A 20093-nucleotide genomic window follows, 5' to 3' on the forward strand; every position below is an offset into this window, starting at 1 on the left:
ACAGTTTTCTTTAATTTTTACTACATTTTGGAATAGTTGGATCTGTATAACACAGATGTTGCTGCTAATTGAGTCGGATAATATTATCTTCATATTTTTATAAACATAATTTTTTAATTAGAATTAGAAATAGTAGATTTATTTGAAGCTGTTTGTCTGAAATGTCCTATGAGAAGGTTATTTTCATGCTGTCAGATAAAATACACAGAAATAATAGGAAATAGTATAACATTTGTATTATTAATATTTGTCTTACAGTTTCCTTTAATTTCCATAATTTTTTTACTGTAGTTAAGTGTACGTCTGACAGATGTGGCTGTTACCTATATTTGTAATATTCTTAGAAATTACTGTATTTCTTCATCTTTTTTTAAAATAACCATTTAAATATTAATATATTTATTTCTAATTATAGATTTGGAATGACATATATGAATGTTATTTTTATGTAGTTAGGAAAAATAAAATGAAATGAAAAGTTTGTTTGGTGTTTATTCGGTTGTTTTGCCCAATATTTCAAGGAAAGAACGCAGTTTTAACTCAAAATTGACCGGTTAATTAGCGGACACACCCTTTAAATACCGTACACCTACTTCGCACGATCCCAGACGGATTATCTAATCGGTTTTACGTCAGTGGCCATTCATTAAATCGATTTTGGTAAGTGCCAAGAGAGCAGTTGGAAACATCCGAAATATTTATGCGATTTGGAGGAGAATTGACGTGGGTATGTCCAGACCCGTGCATTTCCAGCCTACACCGTCCATTTTCCATACTACGGGAGTGTGCGCGTGTCTGTTTTTTTTACGCTGGCTTCTCCCGCCGTCGCGCTGTTCCTCCGTGCGTCCCGGCGCTTGAAAAGAGCCGAATGGGCTACGTCTGGCGAGAATGACCGGTCATAGAGTGATTCACGACAACACCATTGCCACATCTATACAGAAAAATAGTACTTGGCTCGCAATTACTTTACTAATGCTCTTATTTTATTTATTTGAGAAAAAAACTAATAATAGGAATCATGTAATGTAGTGTCCTGTTTATTTATAATTTGCTCTGTCTATCTTAAAATAAGCACATGCAAGATCGAGTTGTTCAAAGTTTTTTGAATATTTTGTTCGGGTCATAATAATAAATTATTTTAATTAAATAGAAATCACAATAATTAGTTGAATCATAAAATATTAGTTATATAGTAGTATTAATTATATTAGTTGTATTAGTAGTAGTATTATTACCTAATAGGTCAATTGAAAAGTCCCGGCCTATAGATGGCGCTACCATAATTCAATCCATATGTTTTTTAGTTAGCCCTAACCGTCAAAACATGCGTGTATAAATTTGATAGCTGTTGGATCATTAGTTTGTGAATTATAGCATTTTGAGTGAAGCAACTTTTGTTATTGTGAAAATAATGAATAAAAAGGAATTTCGCGTGTTGATAAAATATTGTTTTTTGAAGGGAAAAATAAAGTTGAAGCAAAAACTTGTCTTAATGCCGAGTTTCCGGACATTGCCCCTGAAAAATCAACCATCAAGAATTGGTATGCTAAGTTTAGACGTGGTGAAATAGGCACCGAAGATGGTGAACGCAGTGGACGTCCAAAAGAGGTTGTTACCGACAAAAACATTAAAAAAAATCCACAAAATAATTTTGAATGACCGTAAATTGAAACTGAATGAAATAGCAGACACTCTAAAGGTATCAACTGAACGTGTACATCATATCATTCACGAATATTTGGGTATGAGAAAGCTCTGTGCAAACTGGGTGCCGCGCGAGCTCACTTTTGACCAAAAATAACGACGAGTTGATGATTAGGAGCATTCATCCGAGTGGACTGCACACACTGTGTAAAAACGCAAGAGTCGTAAGGAACAATTTTCACTGACTACTTTAAAAAAGGAATGACCATCAACAGCAACTATTACATAGCGTTATTGGACCGTTTGAAGGAAGAAATCGCCGAAAAACGGCCGCATTTGAAGAAAAACAAAGTACTGCTTCACCAAGACGATGCACTGTGTCAAAAATCCATGAATTGGGCTTCGACTTGTTTCCTCATCCACCGTATTCTTCAGATCAGGCCCACAGCGCCTATTTCTTGTTCTCAGATCTCAAAAGCGTGCTCGCTGGAAGAAATGGTATCGCAAAGTTGAAGGGTCGCTATAATCAGTGTATTGCCCTTAAAGGGAATGATGTTGAATAGAAAAAACTAATTTGTGTGGTGTGGTTGGAAGAATTATACAAAAACTAATACAAATATGAACTTAAAAAATATAAAATAAAAAAAAATCAGAATATGAAGGTGGAGTGTAAAGACGATGTTAGAAGTTCGAAAAATGACGGAGAGAGCATACGAAATGGCGTTTATATCACAACAATAGTGTGTTAATAGTGGAGAAAAGTGATCCCAAAATATCTAGAAACAATTTTCAGAAGCAAAAGCTCTTAAAAAATGATGGTGTCATTGTGATAGACAAGATCTGGTTCGTGTTATACGACTAATAGCCCCCATTTAAAATAATCAGCGGACCGAGAGTGATTTTTGAAAAGATCATGAGTAATAGCAATTGGCAACACTGTAAAATCGGGCGTCGCAACGCTGGGCACGACGCCAAAAACTCAGTGGTGTAGCAGGTAGAAAAACAACGTGGCTGCTTAAAAATAACTCTTTAAACTTTAAGTGCTACCGATTATGTTCGAGTTTCACAATAGGCCCGGCTTCAATTTCGATAATAAATCGCAAAAAAGCAATAATTAGTTAATTACATCAGATACGAAGCGTTATTTGACAAAGAACTGGTAATTTATCTTCTTTGCTTTTGATTATTTGACGATAAGTTGGCGAAGGTACAAACTATTTATCATATTATAAAGAATATTATTTAATTTTAAATAAATACAGTATATATTAACGTTAAATCGAATATATACCGAACGAAAAAAAATATATAAAAATAAGGCCTCTTAAAATATATTTTATATATTTTTTTAGACATAAATTTGGTGGGATTTTTATGGTTAATATTATGCCATGTGATAGGTTTAATTTATGACGTTAGGAAAAAATAAACGCGCCCGTATTTTATTTAAAAATTGTTATTTTCCATCCCGGTGGCAAATAATATCTGTTCGTTATATTTAATTGGCAGCATTCGTTTTTATATTAAAGTGGTCTAGGTTTGGTCTAGGGATTTTTTTACATAATTTTGAAATCTGGACTTTCGAGAATATGGTCTCAAGACGAGACTTCAAAATTCGAGTTAACTTTGGAGTTACGGTGAATTTTGTGATGTGACAACTTTTTTAACACCGGATTTTGAAAAATATGACGCCGTAATGACACAATTCATTTGCAATTAATTATCCTGAAACTCAGCTGTTTCTAAAAAAGTTGGGTTTGTGAAAATCATTTTAGAGATTCTCAATTTTGAAGCAGAAGAATGTTCAAGGTGTGCTCATTACACGAACACTTAGCTGTGCGAAAGTTATGTTCGCGTATATAAGGCTCGTATCGATTGGTGCAAAGAAATGCTTAAAAAAACCAACCGCGGAGCTTCAAAAGACGTTTATAAAATCGTGACAGGAGACGAATCATGGATATATTCGTATGAGCCCGAAAGTATGGACCAGTCGACTGTATGGGTGTTGCAAGATGAATCAAATCCAACAAAAGTTATTCGCACACGAAGTACTTCAAAGAAATTGGTGGCCTGTTTGTTCGGGAAAACTAGTCATATTGCAACAGGGCTTCTAGATGATCGTACAACAGTACTGTATTACTCTTATTACTTATTATGTACTGTTCGAATTTCTGCCTCAAACTTTAAAAGCTTTTTCGCCGAAACTACTTTTTGAAGTTTTGCGCATATTTTCCAATCAGTATCAGAAGGAATGCATCCTTTGATGCTTTTGATGCTGATAGAGCATTATATCAAGAAATATCGACAGTCTGGTGTTTTTTTCGTGCATTATGCTGTTCTAGACCTTGAGAAAAACACAATTTAACAATGAAGTTAAGATAGAAAAAGTACATGACATTTTATATATCATTAATTTAAACGATATAGATATCATTCATTAAGAACATCAAGTAAGATGAAAGGCAGAACAGATCAGACTCAAAATCAAAGAACAGTACCGGCTACATACTCCCAACTTGACCTAAAATTAAAAAGATTGGTTTATTAATCTATTTTAAAGCTTACTTGCACTTATGGGGTTGCTGTAAAACATCAAATCATCAAGCACTAGTAACGCAATGATGCCAGAAGAAAGTTCTTCGATTAGTTATCAGTGCTTATCGTTTCGCAACCAACGAAGAACTACACGATGGCCTCGAAATCCAGCAAGATTTCGTTTTAAAACATGAAATAAAATTTATTTACCCAGGGAAACGAAGACGCAATACAGTTACTGGACAGCACGCAGGAAATCAGACGATTTATTGAGAATAATTGGTATTACGTGGAAAGAACGATGTTGGTTTGCGATCAATTTTCTTTCTTCACGTCTTGTGATTGCTCTGGAAGCGGCAGAACTCTTCATTTAAGCTATAATAGTATATCTTTCACAAATGTTGCATTGTGTGATCGAGGGTTGTCATGGAAGAGGACTGAAGATCTACTGACGGTCTTTTTTATAACAATACGTCAGTTTCGTTTGAAGCTTGCAATACACTACACCTAATCTTAACATATGCACAGTAAAACTTTATGGCTATGACTATTCCGCTTTAGTGTTAATGATCACAATACGACACAGAATACTCGGGTGGTAACCATTTTCTCTTCCTACAGATCTTTCCTGTTGTGTGTAAATTCCTGGAAACAGTTAATTCATCAACTGTCAAGCTGTCTGAATGTTTTTTGACGGTTGAGCTGGGTTTTAATCCAATATGTCTTGCAATACTGAATGGAAAACTGTTATATTATATATAGAAATGCCAAAACGATCGAATCTAACAATTATTTGCGGTTAATTAGTTAATAATGTATTTTAATTAATAACATAACAGTCAATTGAAAAGTCCCTGGCCTGACACATAGATGGCGCTACTAGAATTAAATCCAAATGTGTTTTAGTTAGCCCCAACTCTCAAAAGATGAATGTACAAATTTGACAGCTGTCGGATCATTAGTTTGAGAATTATAGCATTTTGAGTGAAACAACTTTTGTTATTGTGAAAAAATGGATAAAAAGGAATTTCGCGTATTGATAAAATATTGCTTTTTGAAGGGAAAAAATTCAGTTGAACTGCTCCAGGAAAATCAACCATTAAGGATTGGTATGCTAAGTTTAGACGTGGTGAAATGAGCACCGAAGACGGTGAACGTAATGGACGCCCAAAAGAGGTTGTTACCGACGAAAACATTAAAAAAATCAACAAAATCATTTTGAATGACTGTAAATTGAAATTGAATGAAATAGCAGACACTCTAAAGATATCAACTAAAGGTGTACATCATATCATTCACGAATGTTTGGGTATGAGAAAGCTCTGTGTAAAGTGGGTGCCGCGAGAGCTCACTTTTGACCAAAAACAACGACAAGTTGATGATTCGGAGCAGTGTTTGAAGATGATCAAGCGTAATAAACAGTGCTTGCGTCGATATGTGACAATGGATGAAACATGGCTCCATCATTTCACTCTGTAGACCAATCCACAGTCATCCGAGTGGACTGCACACGATGGTTCATCGTGGAAAGCCGTGGGAAAACGCAACAGTCGGCTGCCAAGGTTATGGCGTCTGTATTATGGGATGCGCATGGAATAATTTTCATTGACTACCTTGAAAAAGGAAGGACCATCAACAGCGACTATTACATAGCGTTATTGAACCGTTTGAAGGACGAAATCGCCGAAAAAACGGCCACATTTGAAGAAAAAGAAAGTGCTGCTTCACCGAGACAATGCACCGTGTCACAAGTCAGTGAAAACGATGGCAAAATTCCATGAAATGGGCTTCGAATTGCTTCCTCATCCGTTGTATTTTCCAGATCTGGCCCCCATCGACCATTTACTGTTCAATTGACCTGTTATAAAGATTTTTTGGGTCGATATATCTCTTTTTTAAATAACCGCCAAAAATATCGATATTTTTTATATCGGCATCCCTGTAGTAGCTTATGAATATGTTAGTTGGAAGTTGGAGATAGCAGTGGTGCATTTAAAGTCACTGAGCGAGAAAATCAGAGTAATTGACCTATCAAACCGTCCTCGTAGCTGCGATTTTTGCTTTTTTACGTACGTATTACTTAATAAATAACATTTATATTTCGATAATCTACGCTGTAATAATTACTATCTTCGTAACGTCAATAAATCATATCGTATATCGAAAATAACTTTGTCAATAACACTCCGTCTCGTAATTAGAACGAAGAGCATTAAAGACCACCCTATATTTAGGCACCCGAAAAGAATAGGGCTCCCAAAAGAAAATGAACTTTAGCTCTCGAAATAGCACTAGTCAGTCGACTGCACTATTTATAACCTGCAGAGTTCAATATTTTCAGCGCCATATTATTACAGTTTGTGATCGGTCCCCAACATTTCCTTATGCGACATGCAATGCCAACACTCATTCCGTAACATTAGTCATCGTTGACGCAACAGTTTTCCTTTTCCCGAACTTTGACAGGACGTAAAAGAGACCCGAAGTAAGCAAATAGTGGGTATTTTTATATACATGGAAACGTCTTGTTAGAATCATTTAATTGGTACTTATTTACTTTAAGGGGCATGTACATCACTACATAGTAAAAAACAAAGTCGCCTTTTCTGTCCCTATATCCCTATGTGCGCTTAAATCTTTAAAACTGCGCAACGGATTTTGATGCGGTTTTTTTCAATAAATAGAGTGATTCAAGAGGAAGGTTTATATGTATAATACATGCATAATATACTAAGGCAACATTGCTAATTTTAGAGGTTTCTAACGTGATGTCGTAAATTAACCTATTTTTTTAGGCTTATTTAGCAATTAGCAAAAACGCTGCCTAACCCTACGAGTTAGATCAAATTAATGTACTACAGTATTGTACACCATAAAAAGGTCTACAAAAAAGTCCGCGATGGTATATGTTTATCTTTTAGGGATAACCCACATTAACCATTTTTATTGTTTACTTTTTACGTGAGAAAATGGCTTATTTACGAAGCTATTTTAAGCAATACGGCATTAATCCTTATCGAATTAAGTACCTTAAATATAGTATGCAATTAGTATAGATCAATATGGTTCCTTACAGCATGTAAATTAAACAAATATTTTCGGAGATATTACAAATTTAAAATTTGCGTTTAAAAATGTGTAATGTAATAAAAATTGTGTGAATTTAGATATTCCAAAGATAGCAGGAAATCTTCATAGTAAGTATAGGGGAAGAGGAATTGTTTTACTCCAAATTTAATGCGTGCAGGCCAAGGGCAGTAATGAATGAACCAAAAATACTGGATCGATTTTAATCATGTTTTCATTGAGTGACATAGGCATATATATTTTATGCCCGTGCAAAGTCGGAGCGGGCCGCTATGTTTTTATATACAACGTTCATATTTTTTCTGTAGTGTATTTAATTTAGTATCAGCATTGCACCCGTGCGAAGCCGGGGAGGGTCGCTAGTAATCTATATATTTCTATATATATTTTCTGTCTATATGAATGTTATTGAACAACTCCTAAACTGTTGTCACCAGGCCTAAGAGGTGAAACCTACATGGATATACGAAATACAATTATAGGGATCTTCCACAAAAACTAATATAAATAGGATACAAGTTTTCGAGAACAAAGTCCCGAGAAGTGTTATACAGCATGGGGCAAAAGTACCGTTGCCTATAACTTTGCTCAAAGAAAAGATAAGTAATTTGGTTTCCAGAAAAAGTTTATTGGGTCTACATTTTTTTTCGTTATGACTGAAAATTATATCGGCTAAATGGTGACCGCGATTCGCTATACAACCTTCGGTTCTTTTCAATGCATTTTTCATGACATCCTGCAACGCCAGGGGCTCAATTTCTTTAATTTTGTGACGAATAGTGTCTTTAAGATGTTGAATCGTTTGGGGTTTAATCACAAAAACGTTTGATTATAAAAAAACCCATAAGAAAAGGTCTGGTGCTGTTAAATCCGGAAATTAGTCTTCGTGGAAAAACGTCATTCAATAATTGAATTGTTGAACGAGCTGTGTGTGCTGTGGCCCCATCTTGCTGAAACCACATGTCCTCTAGTCCTCTAGTCCTTGTTCTTCCATTTCAGGCACAATAAAATTTCGCCGAGACGAAGATAAGGACTATGCATTCACTTTACATCCCGGACCCTGCCTCGTCTGACTACCATTTGCTACGATTTTTGCTAAACTATAAAAATAAACTTTCTTAATAGTATAAAAATGGCCTCAAAAAGGTTTATGAATACGACTGGGTTCAGTTCTTTATCCAGAAATTTACATTCAAAATGTATTTAAAAAGTTCTTTAAACTACACAAAGATGAGTTGAAATCGCAATCACAAGTTTTATCACATCGGCCGTACTCTCCAACCCCGGCTCCATTCTTGTACCACCTGGTAGGATGGGACTGAGAAATTCTTCCAGAAATGCTCGATGAATGATTTAGTTAAAAAGAGAGACTGTCCTTTTGGAATGACATTGATCAATTGTTTGAGAGATGGGCGAAATATATATTTTTTATTACTCTTCGTGAGTCCACAATCTGCCCTATTGGCAATAAGTATTTCTTATGTCTATATTATATATACATGGCATGTAGAAAATCACTTCATTAAGCAATCTTCTGTATAAAATATTATCTTAATTAATTAGTCTTATTCTAATGCTTATTCTAAAGTCTACATATGTCCAGTAATCAGATCAGGTGGTGTTAAACGTTTTAGTCTACGCACTTCACTATCACGTCGCATATTTAGCTGATTAACGAGTACATTGGGATGCACTGATACTCTTTCGAAGTACTTCACACGAACACGTTGAATTACACTCGTTATAGGTTCTAGAAGAATATCGCGTTGTATCACTTTATTTGAAATATAGTACGGAGCATCAACAATGGCACGCAACACCTTATTTTGGAACCGTTGAATGATGGATATATTAGATTTGCTAGCGGTACCCCATAGTTGAATTCCATATGTCCAAATGGGCTTGAGTATAAACTCATACAGCAATACCTTGTTATTTCACTCAAAATGCTATAATTGATAAACTAATGACATATGGATTTAATTCTAGTAACGCTATCTATGTGCCAGGCCGGTGACTTTCAATTGACCTGTGACATTATTCCTTTCAGAGTCGATGATTATTTTTTCTATAATATAAGGCTAATAACATAGTTTTTTATTGTGCTGTATTATTTAAAATTACACGGTAAAATGAAATATATCCACATAACATTCACACTGCGTAGGACGATATGTCCTCCAATGAATATCCATCAACAACTGCCAACTCCCCAAATAGAGGATGCCAATAACTCGGTGTGCATTTGAATCGACGTCTAACATTTAGGAAACATATATTATCACGAACGCCTTGGATTTAACCTAAGCCAAAAGTATTAGGTCAATACACTCGAAATATTTTGAAAAACCTTAAAACAAACAATATATTGGGTTAAAAAATGTAAATTTTTGATGGGACCAAGCTGCATTTTCTCTCTTCCTTTTGGGAATCAGCATTTTCAAGGGTCAGTAGTTATTACCTTTACCTTTGTTACTTAAACTCGTTATAGTATGACTTAAATATATAAATGTGATTAAAATATGGGAATTTAAAGTCATTTATTACGAAAAAAGCTGAAATCTCTTCGTTTTGCAACTATAATGTCGCTAAAATTAAATAAAATCCTCCGAATACAGAAAATATATCGTGTGTGCGTATATTTAAGATGAATTTAATAGCTTGATTGGTATTATACGGTGAGCTTAAGACGACACGACTTCAAAAGATTCATAGTTCGTAATATTGCTATAGAGACATCTGTTTCTACTAGAGTAACGCCATTAAAATGTGTATAATCACCTCTATTAAATTTAGACTAGGCCGAGACAGAGATATTCACTAAATATACACATTCGAAAAGGTAAGGAGAGTGAATTTACGCGAAGTAAATAAATCTATGTTTGCAATGAGCCAATACATTTGATATAATTTAAGTCCTAGTTGTTTCCGTTTAGAGAGTATGTGCTTCTTCCAGGTTAGGCGTCGATCTAAAGGCATACCAAGATATTTAACATGCTCTGCTTGGGGGAGTTGACGATGATTGATATTTACTGGTGGACATGTTCTTCTACGCAGGGTAAACGTTATATGCGTGGATTTTGATTCATTGGCTTTAATGAAATATACATAAACAAAAAGACAATTCTTTGAATAAATAGACTTTAATTATCCATTGTAAATAACGTGTTTTCTTTAGCGAAGAAAACGGAATCAATATAAATACTATTAATCAGTTAATGATTTAAAATAGAGTATAAGGATTTATACAACAATCTTTTATTGATAATAAGGAGAAGGTAAAAATTTTCCTAATAAAAATTATAAAAAAAAACAAATTTAATTATAGTTTTTAATAGTTTTCGCGTTTTAAAATAAAGCGATTTAACAAGGACGGAATAACATAAACTAGACATGATGTGATGGCGCTCTCTGAAGTGATCTCGTAAGTTGATTTTCATATATGTGTCATCTCTATTATTTATAGATCACACTAAAATAGGTCTGTGTATGTATTGCATAAACAGATGGACAGATCTCTTGTTGTTGTGGAGCCGTGTATTTTCATTATTTTCGGAAAATTGTTGTCGTTATAAATATCTGATCGTTTGCGCGAATAGTAATTACTATAAAATAATGTTGAACGGGCTCTAAGTTTTACAATATCGTAACTTGCGTAGATGCAAATATAAATAACTTAAAAATTAATGATTTTATATTTTGGTTATCGTTATCTATTGATATCAATGTTAAATAACCTAACTATTTTGTTAAATTCTATGGTTGGACATTTATCTACGTAGAATGACATTGTTTTTGCTTGTTTGCTTGCGATCAAGAGGTAGATGTCCCCATTTTTGTACTGAAACTAGTCAGATTTCTAGTATCACTGGTATAGGATGAAAACCTATTGTTTATATACATGTGTTTTGGTTTTGTGTATTATTGTCAGATATATTACTTGTTTGTTAACTAATTTTTCAATTCATACCTAGAGTTAAGAAGTTATTGAATCGGATATACCGTTTGTATTATTTTAATTAACTTTTTTTTTCGTTTTTTATATATTTTAAAACCTCCTTTTACCAACTAGTGGTTTATATGCACTGGACCTACAGTAAAACGTGGGCTCCGAAACACGGTCCTCAGTATTAAGCCTAAAAACTGGCGAGTGACCAACTTAGAAATCATCACAGAAGACATCCGGTCTTACCCAGCCTGGTTACTGGTGTGATTGGGATCATTTTCCTTGTCGGATTTTACACTCTTACCTAGGACAATAATAAATATTAAACAATCATAAACTTACATTTACGACTATGCCCCAGCAGGACTCGAATCCACGACTATCGCAACAGTAGGAGGACCCCGCTGCCGCCTTGACCAACCAAACCTGTCTTATATATTCTATATATGTCTTATAATATTTTATTCTTGAAATATACTTATAATTTTTAAGAACTGGCAACGTGGCAAAACCAAATTTTAGTGCGCATGCCAGGCGTTCCTATAAGTATACTCTTGTGTTCTTATATTTCCCATGTAATCTTTCATATTTCACGGATCAAAAAATATTGTTAATTAACTTTATATTATTCGTATTCAAAAATAGGCCATAATTTATTCTTGAAATATACATATAATTTGCACGAACTGGCAACATGGCAAAACCAAAATATAGTGCGCATGTGAGGCGTTCCTTTGACTAGACTCTTGTGACCTTGAAGGCCAAAAAACTTCGAAGACAATAAAGTGTAAGACTTATTAAACCAAAATCCAACTTAAATTCGTAAGGATTTTTGGTAAGAAACGATGGGAAATATGTTTTCCCCCAATCTTATATTTCCCATTTCATCTTCTGTATTTCACACATCAATAAATATTATTAATTAACTTTATATTATTCGTATTCAACAATAGGCCATAATTTATTCTTGAAATATACATATAATTTGCACGAACTGGCAACATGGCAAAACCAAAATATAGTGCGCATGTGAGGCGTTCCTTTGACTAGACTCTTGTGATCTTGAAGGCCAAAACACTTCGAAGACATTGAAGTGTAAGACTTATTAAACCAAAATCCAACTTAAATTCGTAAGGATTTTTGGTAAGAAACGAGGGGAAATATGTTTTCCCCCAATCTTATATTTCCCATTTCATCTTCTGTATTTCACACATCAACAAATATTATTAATTAATTTTATATTATTCGTATTCAACAATAGGCCATAATATATTCTTGAAATATACATATAATTTGCACGAACTGGCAACATGGCAAAACCAAAATATAGTGCGCATGTGAGGCGTTCCTTTGACTAGACTCTTGTGACCTTGAAGGCCAAAAAACTTCGAAAACAATGAAGTGTAAGACTTATTAAACCAAAATCCAACTTAAATTCGTAAGGATTTTTGGTAAGAAACGAGGGGAAATATGTTTTCCCCCAATCTTATATTTCCCATTTCATCTTCTGTATTTCACACATCAATAAATATTATTAATTAACTTTATATTATTCGTATTCAACAATAGGCCATAATTTATTCTTGAAATATACATATAATTTGCACGAACTGGCAACATGGCAAAACCAAAATATAGTGCGCATGTGAGGCGTTCCTTTGACTAGACTCTTGTGACCTTGAAGGCCAAAAAAGTTCGAAGACAATGAAGTGTAAGACTTATTAAACCAAAATCCAACTTAAATTCGTAAGGATTTTTGGTAAGAAACGAGGCGAAATATGTTTTCCCCCAATCTTATATTTCCCATTTCATCTTCTGTATTTCACACATCAACAAATATTATTAATTAACTTTATATTATTCGTATTCAACAATAGGCCATAATTTATTCTTGAAATATACATATAATTTGCACGAACTGGCAACATGGCAAAACCAAAATATAGTGCGCATGTGAGGCGTTCCTTTGACTAGGCTGTTGAGACCTTGAAGGCCAAAAAACTTCGAAGACATTGAAGTGCAAGACTTATTAAACCAAAATCCAACATAAATTCGTAAGGATTTTTCGTAAGAAACGAGGCGAAATATGTTTTCCCCCAATCTTATATTTCCCATTTCATCTTCTGTATTTCACACATCAACAAATATTATTAATTAACTTTATATTATTCGTATTAAACAATAGGCCATAATAGTAATCAAAATTCATACAGGAGTGATGTTAATTCATGCGTTATGCTTAACACGGGACCCGGCCGGCCTGGTGGGACCTTTACCGTCACGGAATAAACGGTCGAATAAAGACTGTTTATGTTCCCTTACCTGTTTCAGTGTACCGCGCGACCTGATGAATGAAATTTCATTAAAAATAAAATCTTTTAGACGAGCACATCCGGTGTTGATGAGTCTGTGAGAAAAATGTAAATGTAGTTTTTGGAACCGAGTTCGTTTTTTTCTTCCGTCTCTCTCCGTCTCTAGATATCGCAAATGCGAAAATGTTATTCACCCGCTTCGTTAGTTGTCTCTCGTCTAGGTGGTTGACGATCGCGTTACGTAAATCTTTGGAAAATTCGCAACTGGACGATGCCATTTTAATTTTAGCACAAAGGCATTAGGGATCATTCAGCGATACGTACGTAAAAAAGCAAAAATCGAAGCTACGAGGGCGGTTTGATAGGTCAGTTACTCTGAATTTCTCGCTAAGTAACTTTAAATACACTACTGCTATCTCCAACTTACAACTATTCATAAGCAGCTACAGGGATGTCGATAACGATATAAAAAATATCGATAATCTTGGCGGATATTTAAAAAAAGAGATATATTGACTCAACAAATGTTTGCATATCATAGTAAAACACATTATTTGGCAAAATTAGTTTTTTTATTGAACATAATTCCCTTCAAGGGTGATACACTGATTATAGCGACTCTCCAACTTTTCGATACTATTTTTGTAGTACGATTTGTCCTTTGCTTCAAAATAGGCCTCAGTTTCGTCGATCACCTCTTCAATCGAAGAAAATTTCTTCCCAGCGAGTAGTCTTTTGAGATCTGAGAATAGGAAATAGTCGCTGGGAGGCAGATATGGAGAATACGGTGGATGAGGAAACAATTTGAAGCCCAATTCATGGATTTTTGCCAATGTTTTCACTGACTTGTGACACCGTGCATTGTCCTGCTGAAGCAGCACTTTCTTTTTCGGCGATTTCGTCCTTCAAACAGTCCAATAACGCTATGTAACAGTCGCTGTTGATGACCCTTTCTTTTTCAAGGTAGTCAATGAAAATTATTCCATGCGCATCCCAAAAATACAGACGCCAGCCGACTGTTGCGTTTTCCCACGTTTTGGAGCGGGTTTATCGTGTGCAGTCCACTCGGATTGGTCTTCGGAGGGAATGATGGAGCCATGTTTCATACATTGTCACATATCGACGCAAAAACTTGGGTTTATTACGCTTGATCATCTTCAAACAGTGCTCCGAATCATTAACTCGTCATTGTTTTTGGTTAAAAGTGAGCTCGTGCGACACCCACTTTGCACAGAGCTTTCTCATACCCAAATATTCATGAATGATATGATGTACACGTTCAGTCGATATTTTTAGAATATATGCTGCTTCATTCAGTTTCAATTTACGGTCATTCAAAATCAATTTGTGGATTTTTTAAAAATGTTCGTAGGTAACAACCTCTTTTGGGCGTCCTCTGCGTAAAGGTCTTCGGTGTTCATTTCACCACGTCTGAACTTAGTATACCATTCCTTGATGGTTGATTTTCCTGGGACAGTGTCCGGAAACTCGGCATTAAACCAAGTTTTTGCTTCAACTGTATTTTTTCCCTTCAAAAAGCAATATTTTACGAACACGCGAAATTCCTTTATATCAATTTTTTGCACAATAACAAAAGTTATTTCACTCAAAATGCTATAATTGACAAACTAATGACATATGGATTTAATTCTAGTAACGCCATCTATGTGCCAGGCCGGTGACTTTCAACTGACCTGTTACATTATTCCTTTCAGAGTCGATGATTATTTTGTCTATAATATAAGGCTAATAACATAGTTTTTTTTATTGTGCTGTATTATTTAAAATTACACGGTAAAATGAAATATATCCGCATGACATTCACACTGCGTAGGACGATATGTCCTCCAATGAATATCCATCAACAACTGCCAACTCCCCAAATAGAGGATGCCAATAACTCGGTGTGCATTTGAATCGACGTCTAACATTTAGGAAACATATATTATCACGAACGCCTTGGATTTAACCTAAGCCAAAAGTATTAGGTCAATACACTCGAAATATTTTGAAAAACCTTAAAACAAACAATATATTGGGTTAAAAAATGTAAATTTTTGATGAGACCAAGCTGCATTTTCTCTCTTCCTTTTTGGAATCAGCATTTTCAAGGGTCAGTAGTTATTACCTTTACCTTTGTTACTTAAACTCGTTATAGTATGGCTTAAATATATAAATGTGATTAAAATATGGGAATTTAAAGTCATTTATTACGAAAAAAGCTGAAATCTCTTCGTTTTGCAACTATAATGTCGCTAAAATTAAATAAAATCCTCCGAATACAGAAAATATACCGTGTGTGTGTATATTTAAGATGAATTTAATAGCTTGATTGGTATTATACGGTGAGCTTAAGACGACACGACTTCAAAAGATTCATAGTCCGTAATATTGCTATAGAGACATCTGTTTCTACTAGAGTAACGCCATTAAAATGTGTATAATCACCTCTATTAAATTTAGACTAGGCCGAGACAGAGATATTCACTAAATATACACATTCGAAAAGGTAAGGAGAGTGAATTTACGCGAAGTAAATAAATCTATGTTTGTAATTTGCCTATTTTATTGTAATGAAAATACGACAAAACTGATATTTTTGATGTGTATGGTTAATGTTTTAATCCTAATTCCTAGATTACAATTACATTATCAAACATTGTGCAATATTGTAATATTTCGGGTTATGTTTAATAAAATGTTTTGAATTTTAATCGAGTATAACAGAAAATAGTATTGTTTCTTTGATTGTATTTTGTTTTTTAACTCGTATATTATTGGACCGGTGATTATATATTGAAAAGTCAATTCTTCAAAAGCCATTCAAATTTAATAGAATAATGTTTTGGATAAAATTAAATTAATATAACATAGATATAATCCAGTTTTCTATAATGTCGGGAGAGTATGTAACATGTATTTTACACTTCAATGAAGTGATAGATGTTGATTCTTGCAGGGCAATGATGACACTTTAACATATATATATTCAGAAGATAATCTGATACCATTTAACATTGGTTACGCCACCTTTCGTAAATCTACTGAAGCTTATTTTTATATTTGTTACTTTATTTATTAATTAAAATTAATTTAAAACATAATAGGAAATAATTTAATTCTACAACAGTCAAATACCGCGTACTCTCTTGTTTTGAACTTTGAACAAATATGTTCTCTAATATATATGTGACAAAACACACTTGGTTACACCTGCAAGATCCTTGTGCTACTATTTTTAACAGTCCTTAAACTACATTCGTCAGGTTTTCGTTTTATTTTCCTAGAATTGAAAAACAATCGAGGGAAGAACAATCTCAAATATCAACAGAATTTTGCTGTTGTAAATGCGCAGTGATTATAGTTATGTATTCTTTTGATTGTGATTATTATTAATCACTACATAGTATAAAACAAAGTTGCCTTTTCTGTCCCTATATCCCTATGTGCGCTTAAATCTTTAAAACTACGCAACGGATTTTGATGCGGTTTTTTTTCAATAGATAGAGTGATTCAAGAGGAAGGTTTATATGTATAATACGTGCATAATATACTAAGGCAACATTGCTAATTTTAGAGGTTTCTAACGTGACGTCGTAAATTAACCTATTTTTTAGGCTTATTTAGCAATTAGCAAAAACGCTGCCTAACCCTACGAGTTAGATCAAATTAATGTACTACAGTATTGTACACCATAAAAAGGTCTACAAAAAAGTCCGCGATGGTATATGTTTATCTTTTAGGGATAACCCACATTAACCATTTTTATTGTTTATTTTTTACGTGAGAAAATGGTTTATTTACGAAGCTATTTTAAGCAATACGGCATTAATCCTTATCGAGTATTAAGTACCTTAAATACAGTGTGCAATTAATATAGATCAATATGGTTCCTTACAGCATGTAAATTATTGGAGATATTACAAATTTAAAATTTGCGTTTAAAAATGTGTAATGTAATAAAAATTGTATGAATTTAGATATTCCAAAGATAGCAGGAAATCTTCATAGTAAGTATAGGGGAAGAGGAATTGTTTTACTCCAAATTTAATGCGTGCAGGCCAAGGACAGTAACGAATGAACCAAAAATACTGGATCGATTTTAATCATGTTTTCATTGAGTGACATAGGCATATATATTTTATGCCCGTGCAAAGTCGGAGCGGGCCGCTATGTTTTTATATACAACGTTCATATTTTTTCTGTAGTGTATTTAATTTAGTATAAGCATTGCACCCGTGCGAAGCCGGGGCGGGTCGCTAGTGCTATTACATTTCACAAAATTATACTACTATTTTTGTATTGTTTGGGCAACATCGCGATGCTTTGACGTCATATGTTTAGATGACGCGAATTCACTGTTTTATTGGATAGACTATAGATATAGATTTTGTGGACAATCTTTCCCTATTAAGTGGAGTCTGCTTTTAGAAAGCGTCCATATATGTCATAGTTTTTTTCTACCGATCAGACTTGTCTTCATATACAGATATTTCGACATGCATAAAAGACCCGAGAGCAAAGAGTAAAAAGGCCGAAACCACACACACCAACGGCAAAATATACAATTCAAAGGAAAAAGAACTGAACGCTGGACCGGTAGCCCGCATTCGAAATTTATGGTCGTCGGATTTATATGTTGGAGGCGACCGCGGACGGAGGGTAAACCGTTTCGAAGACTTCTAATGGGCCTGTCGCTTTATTTTTTCGGTAGGCGCCGTCAAGAGAGCCGCCCGCTTCTTTTTGCCACAATAAATAAATAATTGAGTTTATTTATGTAAATGGAGGAATACCTCGGATGCCATCCGACTAACGGTACACCGTCTGGCCTTGCGTCTAATTTTCCCATCCAGCTTCATACATAAATCATGATCATGGGGCCGGCATTGCCGAAATGGTTGTTGTTCTTGTGCGGACGCGACGGAGGAATCGGTACTTGTTTTTCCGGTGGTATTTTTGTTGCAGGTAAAAAGTGACGGACGTTATCATTGTCGATAATGACCGAATATCGGCAAGAATTATTATAAAATGAATTGTATTTCCGAATATTCGGGAGCAGACTCGAATGAGCTCATGAGGAAATTTAACACATGGATTGACACATAGATGACGCTAGTTTTATCGCATTTGCCGCTTTTTCAGTTAGTACTAACCTTCAAAAGAAAGCTGTTAAAATTTCGTGACATAGCATATGATATAGCAATCCACCAGGCATTAGATCGATCGGTGACGCCGTCTCCTCTCGTAAACAGATCTCCGCAGAAGTCCCGCAAGGTGCTCAACTAGCCCCAGCCCTCTTCAACCTATATATTGCTGATTTCCCACGCCACAAACTTTCCCACCCAGCATTTTATGCAGATGACACTGCCTTTTTCACAACCAGCTATAGTCCCGATGCTATTAGCAACAGACATCAAGACCAGCTAAACCAGGCGACTGCGTGGTACAAATTCTGGCGGCTGCAGATAAATCCGAGCAAAACTCGGCTATTCTGTTGCATCGCAAGAAGGAATTCCGCGCCTATCGTCTCCAAATTGATAAAGTCCCCTGCCTCTGGCTCCAGAAAGTTTCATACCTCGGTCTCCAGTTCGACAACAGATTCCAATGGTCAGCTACGCTACAGCAATACAGCACGCTATTTGCAACAGCAATGGCGTATAGAGACCTCTATTTCCACTCCTCTACAGAAAAAGTAGATTTCCAATCCCCCGGAAAGAGATTCTGTACAAAATGCTAGTCCGTCCAGTCTGCCTTTATAGAGCACAGGTGTGGTACAGGTATGTCTCTGAGAGGCAACTTGAACTACTCCAAGTGTTCCAATCCAAAAAATTCCGCGCATTACTTAATGCCCCATAGTTTATGAGGAACGCTAACACTTATCTCGAATCAGGCATCCCGTTCGTGAAGAGTTTCATAATGCTCATTGTAAAGTTCTCCATAGGCGCCTTAGAATGCCACAATACCTTAATAAAATCCCTACCCATCCACAAACCTCGGTAGAAAACAACTACGACAGTCCTAGTAATAAAAATGTCATGATATTCTACTTATAAGTTTGTGAGTTATTGGGCTAGTAATACTACTTTCGTTATTTTTATTTTACACTGCTTCTTGATGGGAAAAAATACCGTTCAAGCGAAGCAACGGCTTGAAAAGTGTTATAAGGACTCCGCTCCATCACAAGCAACGATAAAACGTTGGTTTGCTGATTTTAAACGTGATCATAGAGACACCGATGATGCAGAAAACCCCACCAGAAAACATCAAAAAATCCTCAAAATCGTTTTGAATAATCGAAAAGTGAAGTTGCGCGATTTAGCTAACATCGTAAAGATATCAAAAGAACGTCTTGGTTTTATATTGCACTAGCGCCCCGCCCCGGCTTCGCACGGGTGCAATGCTGATACTAAATTAAATACACTACAGAAAAAATATGAACGTTGTATATAAAAACATAGCGGGCCGCTCCGACTTTGCACGGGCATAAAATATATATGCCTATGTCACTCAATGAAAACATGATTAAAATCGATCCAGTATTTTTGGTTCATTCATTACTGCCCTTGGCC

The 20093-nt window shown here is 35.0% G+C and overlaps 1 protein-coding gene across 3 annotated transcripts in view; it reads right to left on the reverse strand.

Annotated features, from left to right (window-relative positions):
• Positions 1-20093, reverse strand: part of LOC143203046 (protein vein) — a 144547-nt gene that overhangs the window by 6316 nt on the left and 118138 nt on the right. The window lies entirely within an intron of this gene.

Source organism: Rhynchophorus ferrugineus, unplaced genomic scaffold (assembly GCF_030347505.1).
Source record: "Rhynchophorus ferrugineus isolate W39M unplaced genomic scaffold, kcgeb_rfMv2 rfM9, whole genome shotgun sequence".
Taxonomy (NCBI): domain Eukaryota; kingdom Metazoa; phylum Arthropoda; class Insecta; order Coleoptera; family Curculionidae; genus Rhynchophorus; species Rhynchophorus ferrugineus.